The sequence below is a fragment of the Protopterus annectens genome, chromosome 10.part0 (genome assembly GCF_019279795.1).
Source record: "Protopterus annectens isolate FY-2018-M chromosome 10.part0, PAN1.0, whole genome shotgun sequence".
Classification (NCBI taxonomy): domain Eukaryota; kingdom Metazoa; phylum Chordata; order Ceratodontiformes; family Protopteridae; genus Protopterus; species Protopterus annectens.
Genome location: NC_056744.1, coordinates 1,808,780,698 through 1,808,786,697, shown reverse-complemented (window position 1 = coordinate 1,808,786,697; position 6,000 = coordinate 1,808,780,698).

The window sequence follows — 6,000 nt, the reverse complement described above, 5'->3', positions numbered from 1 at the left end:
GTTGTGTGTAAGTACAATGAGAACTGCACACTCAGACAGTTGTGTGTAAGTACAAGGAGAACTGCACACTCAGACAGTTGTGTGTAAGTACAAGGAGAACTGCACACTCAGACAGTTGTGTGTAAGTACAAGGAGAACTGCACGCTCAGACAGTTGTGTGTAAGTACAAGGAGAACTGCACACTCAGACAGTTGTGTGTAAGTACAATGAGAACTGCACACTCAGACAGTTGTGTGTAAGTACAATGAGAACTGCACACTCAGACAGTTGTGTGTAAGTACGAGGAGAACTGCACACTCAGACAGTTGTGTGTAAGTACAATGAGAACTGCATGCTCAGACAGTTGTGTGTAAGTACAAGGAGAACTGCACACTCAGACAGTTGTGTGTAAGTACGAGGAGAACTGCACACTCAGACAGTTGTGTGTAAGTACAATGAGAACTGCACACAGACAGTTGTGTGTAAGTACGAGGAGAACTGCACACTCAGACAGTTGTGTGTAAGTACAATGAGAACTGCACACTCAGACAGTTGTGTGTAAGTACAATGAGAACTGCACACTCAGACAGTTGTGTGTAAGTACAATGAGAACTGCACGCTCAGACAGTTGTGTGTAAGTACAATGAGAACACACTCAGACAGTTGTAAGTACAATGAGAACTGCACACTCAGACAGTTGTGTGTAAGTACAATGAGAACTGCACACTCAGACAGTTGTGTGTAAGTACAAGGAGAACTGCACGCTCAGACAGTTGTGTGTAAGTACGAGGAGAACTGCACACTCAGACAGTTGTGTGTAAGTACGAGGAGAACTGCACACTCAGACAGTTGTGTGTAAGTACAAGGAGAACTGCACACTCAGACAGTTGTGTGTAAGTACGAGGAGAACTGCACACTCAGACAGTTGTGTGTAAGTACGAGGAGAACTGCACACTCAGACAGTTGTGTGTAAGTACGAGGAGAACTGCACACTCAGACAGTTGTGTGTAAGTACGAGGAGAACTGCACACTCAGACAGTTGTGTAAGTACGAGGAGAACTGCACACTCAGACAGTTGTGTGTAAGTACGAGGAGAACTGCACACTCAGACAGTTGTGTGTAAGTACGAGGAGAACTGCACACTCAGACAGTTGTGTGTAAGTACAATGAGAACTGCACACTCAGACAGTTGTGTGTAAGTACAGGAGAACTGCACACTCAGACAGTTGTGTGTAAGTACAAGGAGAGCTGCACACTCAGACAGCTGTCATTAAGTATGAGGGGAAATGCATGCTCAGTTGTGTATAAGTGCTTGTCTGATGAGACAGTGGTGTGAAGTACCATCTGTGAGCTCATAACTGAACTCTTCTAAGTCAGAATCCTGACTAAAAGTAGTGATTTGGTTTACTATCATTTTGCCGATTGTACTTTGTGCGAACTATCATTTCTACAAACCATAGAAACTAAAAGCACCATCAGCGAACAACACAAATGTCGAATGCAGCAGTGGTGAATGTTTGAATTCAACACAATTCGAACATGCACCACACTAACGCAAATGGAATCACTCTCCGACACACAGTAAACAATGTGCTTGCTGGGGGCAAGCCCCCCTGCACCCCCACACCCCCTGCTACTTATATATACAAACTTTGAGATCGCACTACAGTGAGGGAAGGGTACATTTACCGATCCCCACTATAGTGCGATCTGCATGAAAATGTAGAAAGTCACAACAGTAAATGCTGTATTGTATTCACTGTTGTACATTTCTACATTTCAGCATTCGTTCTTTCGATACTACCGAATGGGACAATTCGGACTAATGTGAATCACACAAAGTCTGATCGCCCATTTGATAGTAAACCTAGTGATACTGCTACACTGTGGCTCTCTGGTTGGGCAAGAACAGCCAGCTGTGAAGTCAGTGAGGAGTGACAATCATCATAGACATGGACCATAGATGGAATAGTGCCACTTCTTCCTGCTTGTGGGTAATCGGTGCTAAATTTTTTGTAGACATGAGTTTGGGTCAAGGTTTCATGCTTGGAAAGTACTGAATAAGATACAGTCTATTGAAAGTTGGCCTTTGAGCCAAGGATTACTTTTGAACAGCGGGACTTCTCCGTTGAATGAATGAAGCTCTGGTAGCCACAGTCCTCACTTACTCTAACTGTTTTTCTGTGTCATGGAAGCATTATGTGTTAGGCATGTGTATGCGTGCAGCAGCCTTGTGGATGGTTGGAGAAGGCCACACAGGTTTCTTACTTTGTGACCAAAATCATGTTGATTTTACCACCATGCAGAACAGAAGGTATATCTCAGTTTGTACAGTGATGCATCCTACATATCTCAGTTTGTACAGTGATGCATCCTACATATCTCAGTTTGTACAGTGATGCATCCTACATATCTCAGTTTGTACAGTGATGCATCCTACATATCTCAGTTTGTACAGTGATGCATCCTGCATATCTCAGTTTGTACAGTGATGCATCCTACATATCTCAGTTTGTACAGTGATGCATCCTACATATCTCAGTTTGTACAGTGATGCATCCTACATATCTCAGTTTGTACAGTGATGCATCCTACATATCTCAGTTTGTACAGTGATGCATCCTGCATATCTCAGTTTGTACAGTGATGCATCCTACATATCTCAGTTTGTACAGTGATGCATCCTACATATCTCAGTTTGTACAGTGATGCATCCTACATATCTCAGTTTGTACAGTGATGCATCCTACATATCTCAGTTTGTACAGTGATGCATCCTACATATCTCAGTTTGTACAGTGATGCATCCTACATATCTCAGTTTGTACAGTGATGCATCCTACATATCTCAGTTTGTACAGTGATGCATCCTGCATATCTCAGTTTGTACAGTGATGCATCCTACATATCTCAGTTTGTACAGTGATGCATGCTGCATGGTAATTAGCTGTCTGATACGGGGAAGAAAATACTAGTTCAAGTAGAGGGGAAATGGAGGAGGAACTGTTACACATAAATACATTAAGTTGCAAACATGGGGCTCAGAAGAAGCCCAAATAGATGGAATTTCTTTGGTCAGTGGAAAAATCAGACTGTAAACTAGGCTTAAAAGTTACTTTGCAATGTGTGCCTGAAGTCAGGACCCAATGCATCATCCTGAGCATGGATAGGCAGGGTGCTGCATGATGCTTTGGAGGGAGTCTGCCTGGTAAAAACTTAAAGAGGAGCGACAGTGGTCATCGTGTGGAGGGAGCATAGCAAACAGGTTTTGAGGTGATAACCTGTCCTGAAAAGTATAAATGAGGAAGGATCTACCCATCCATGGCCAAGAAGAGTTCCATAAGATTGGCCTGAAGACCAACTCATCTCTGTAAGGCCTGAAGGCAGACATGGTCTAACATGATTAGGTAGGCTACAGGATGACACATGGTCAGTTGAAATCCTCAGCTTTTCCCATCACAGTGCATGAGGTGCATGCTGTGGGTATCCTGAGTTGAGGCAACCCCCACCCTGTAGGAGTTCTGAAGTTACTTCACACACAGGGTGTTGTGAGCTCAGGAGATCTTTGGTACAGGTAGGAGGAGTCCCCCCCTCAAGTCTTGTACCCTTTCTTAGGGAGTCAAATTCCTTCTGGAAGTCCAGCTGATGAAGAACATGTTTGCGTCTGACCAGAATGATTTACACAAGGTAAGACTTCTGTTGAACCTAAGGGCATTGGTGATCAAGCAAAAATAGTCATCTTTCAGGAGGAATAAGGGTTGGTGGGATTCTATTAGTCTGGAAATGCGACAACTAGGGAATGGCACACTGGAAGTGCAATTGCTTGGTGAAAAATTATTTATTAGCCAAGACCTCTGGGCAGTTATCTAACTTTATGTGCTGTATCCTGGGTGGGTCAGGAGTGGTGTGGGTTCAACTTGGCCTAGAAGTTCTTGTGGATCAAGGGTCATGGAAGTCCCTAGAGAGAGTAACACCTGGCAGTCCAGGAAACGAATGTCACAGCCATGCTAGGAGGACAGGATGTTGGACTGTACATCCAAATGGTGGAAGTCCATAGTGGAGAGAGTGGCAAAAAGCAGGTATACTGGGAGTACCACTTTGGGGGGGTTGCAAGGCTAATCCCCTGGAAATCCAGCTACCTGAATAAAAAAAAAAGTTTTACTTCATGGTTAGCTGTACAGTGGTGCCTAGGATTTCTCTGTTGGACAGGATCTCTGGGATATTATCCAAGTGTATGTGTCCTGCTGCTGGGGTGGTCTCATGGAATGGGGTGATGTGGGTAAAGTCTGGTGAAGTCCTAGGGTGAGCTAGTGTCAGGGGGAAAGAGTACCTGTATGCTGACAAGAAAGCAATGTAGTCATCAATATGGGGGTACAGAGTGTTATAAAATGGTGGAGGTTTGGTATTGGAAGACTCTAGGACAGGGATTAGTGGAAATGTTGCAGCCAGGGAAGGAGAGTATGGTTGTCACTGCTGATTCCCTGGATCTCCAGCTGCCTTTGGAAAAATTCAAAGTCACCCTTAGTTGTTGGCTGTATTATGGTGTATGGTGCTGTAATTATTGACTAGGATCCCTGGGCAGTTAACAGAATGTGTGACTGGATGCAGGGTGCCCCAGGGATGTGGGATGGTGCAGATCCTCCTGAGGTGGAAGCCAAGGGTTGTGTCAGAGTCATAGGTATCCCCAAGGAGCGGAACACTTAACTGTGTCCAGGGCTGGAGTGCTGCAGATGGGTGGGGAAGCAGTGTGTGGGGGCTAGTATATGCCAGAGGGGTCTAATTATTTACTGTCTGGGACCACTGGGAAATTATGCAGATGCTTGCAGCTCAGTGTTGAGAATGCATAGGGTTGTGGGCAGTGGCCAGTACACCCTGGTGAGAGCCAGCATCATGGAAGTCCCAAGGGGAAAGAGCGAATGTCTGTGGCTGGGGAAGAAGTGCTCCAGCCCAGCATGACGTGCAGGATTTTGGGGGAAGGGCTGGAGCTGTGGGAGCTGGATGTCCCCAGGGGTGAGTGCAGAGGCCAGCAACCATGGTTAGAGTGGTGTAGCCAGGCATGGAAGGCAGGATAATATGGATCTAGTGCCTGAAAGTGTAGTTACCTGAGGAAAAATTCAGAGTCCCTTTCAGTGGTTGGATTGTGGTGTAACCCAATGTGTAAGTACTTGTTTATTGGCCAGAATGGTATTTGTCTTTGGGTATGGTTGAGTGTTCAGGGATGAGCAGCCAGGGTTCTGGGGTCAGCAATGGTGCTGTTTTGGCCAGGGTTGAAGCTCTTGTGGGTACCAGGGTCTTGGAAATTTCAAGGAGGAATAACTCATCTGAGGCCGTGGAAGGAATGCTGTGGCTGTGTATGAAGAGCTCACTGTTGGGCAGTGGTCTGAATGCTGGATGTCCCTGTGGCTGTGTATGAAGAGCACACTGTTGGACAGAGGTCTGAATGCTGGATGTCTCTGTGGCTGTGTATGAAGTGCTCACTGTTGGACAGAGGTCTGAATGCTGGATGTCCCTGTGGCTGTGTATGAAGAGCTCACTGTTGGACAGAGGTCTGAATGCTGGATGTCTCTGTGGTTGTGTATGAAGAGCTCACTGTTGGGCAGTGGTCTGAATGCTGGATGTCCCTGTGGCTGTGTATGAAGAGCACACTGTTGGACAGAGGTCTGGATGCTGGATGTCTCTGTGCCTGTGTACGAAGAGCTCACTGTTGGGCAGTGGTCTGAATGCTGGAGGTCCCTGTGGCTGTGTATGAAGAGCACACTGTTGGACAGAGGTCTGAATGCTGGATGTACCTGTGGCTGTGTATGAAGAGCACACTGTTGGGCAGAGGTCTGAATGCTTGATGTCCGTGTGGCTGTGTATGAAGAGCACACTGTTGGACAGAGGTCTGAATGCTGGATGTACCTGTGGCTGTGTATGAAGAGTACACTGTTGGGCAGAGGTCTGAATGCTGGATGTCTCTGTGGCTGTGTATGAAGAGCACACTGTTGGACAGAGGTCTGAATGCTGGTTGTACCTGTGGCT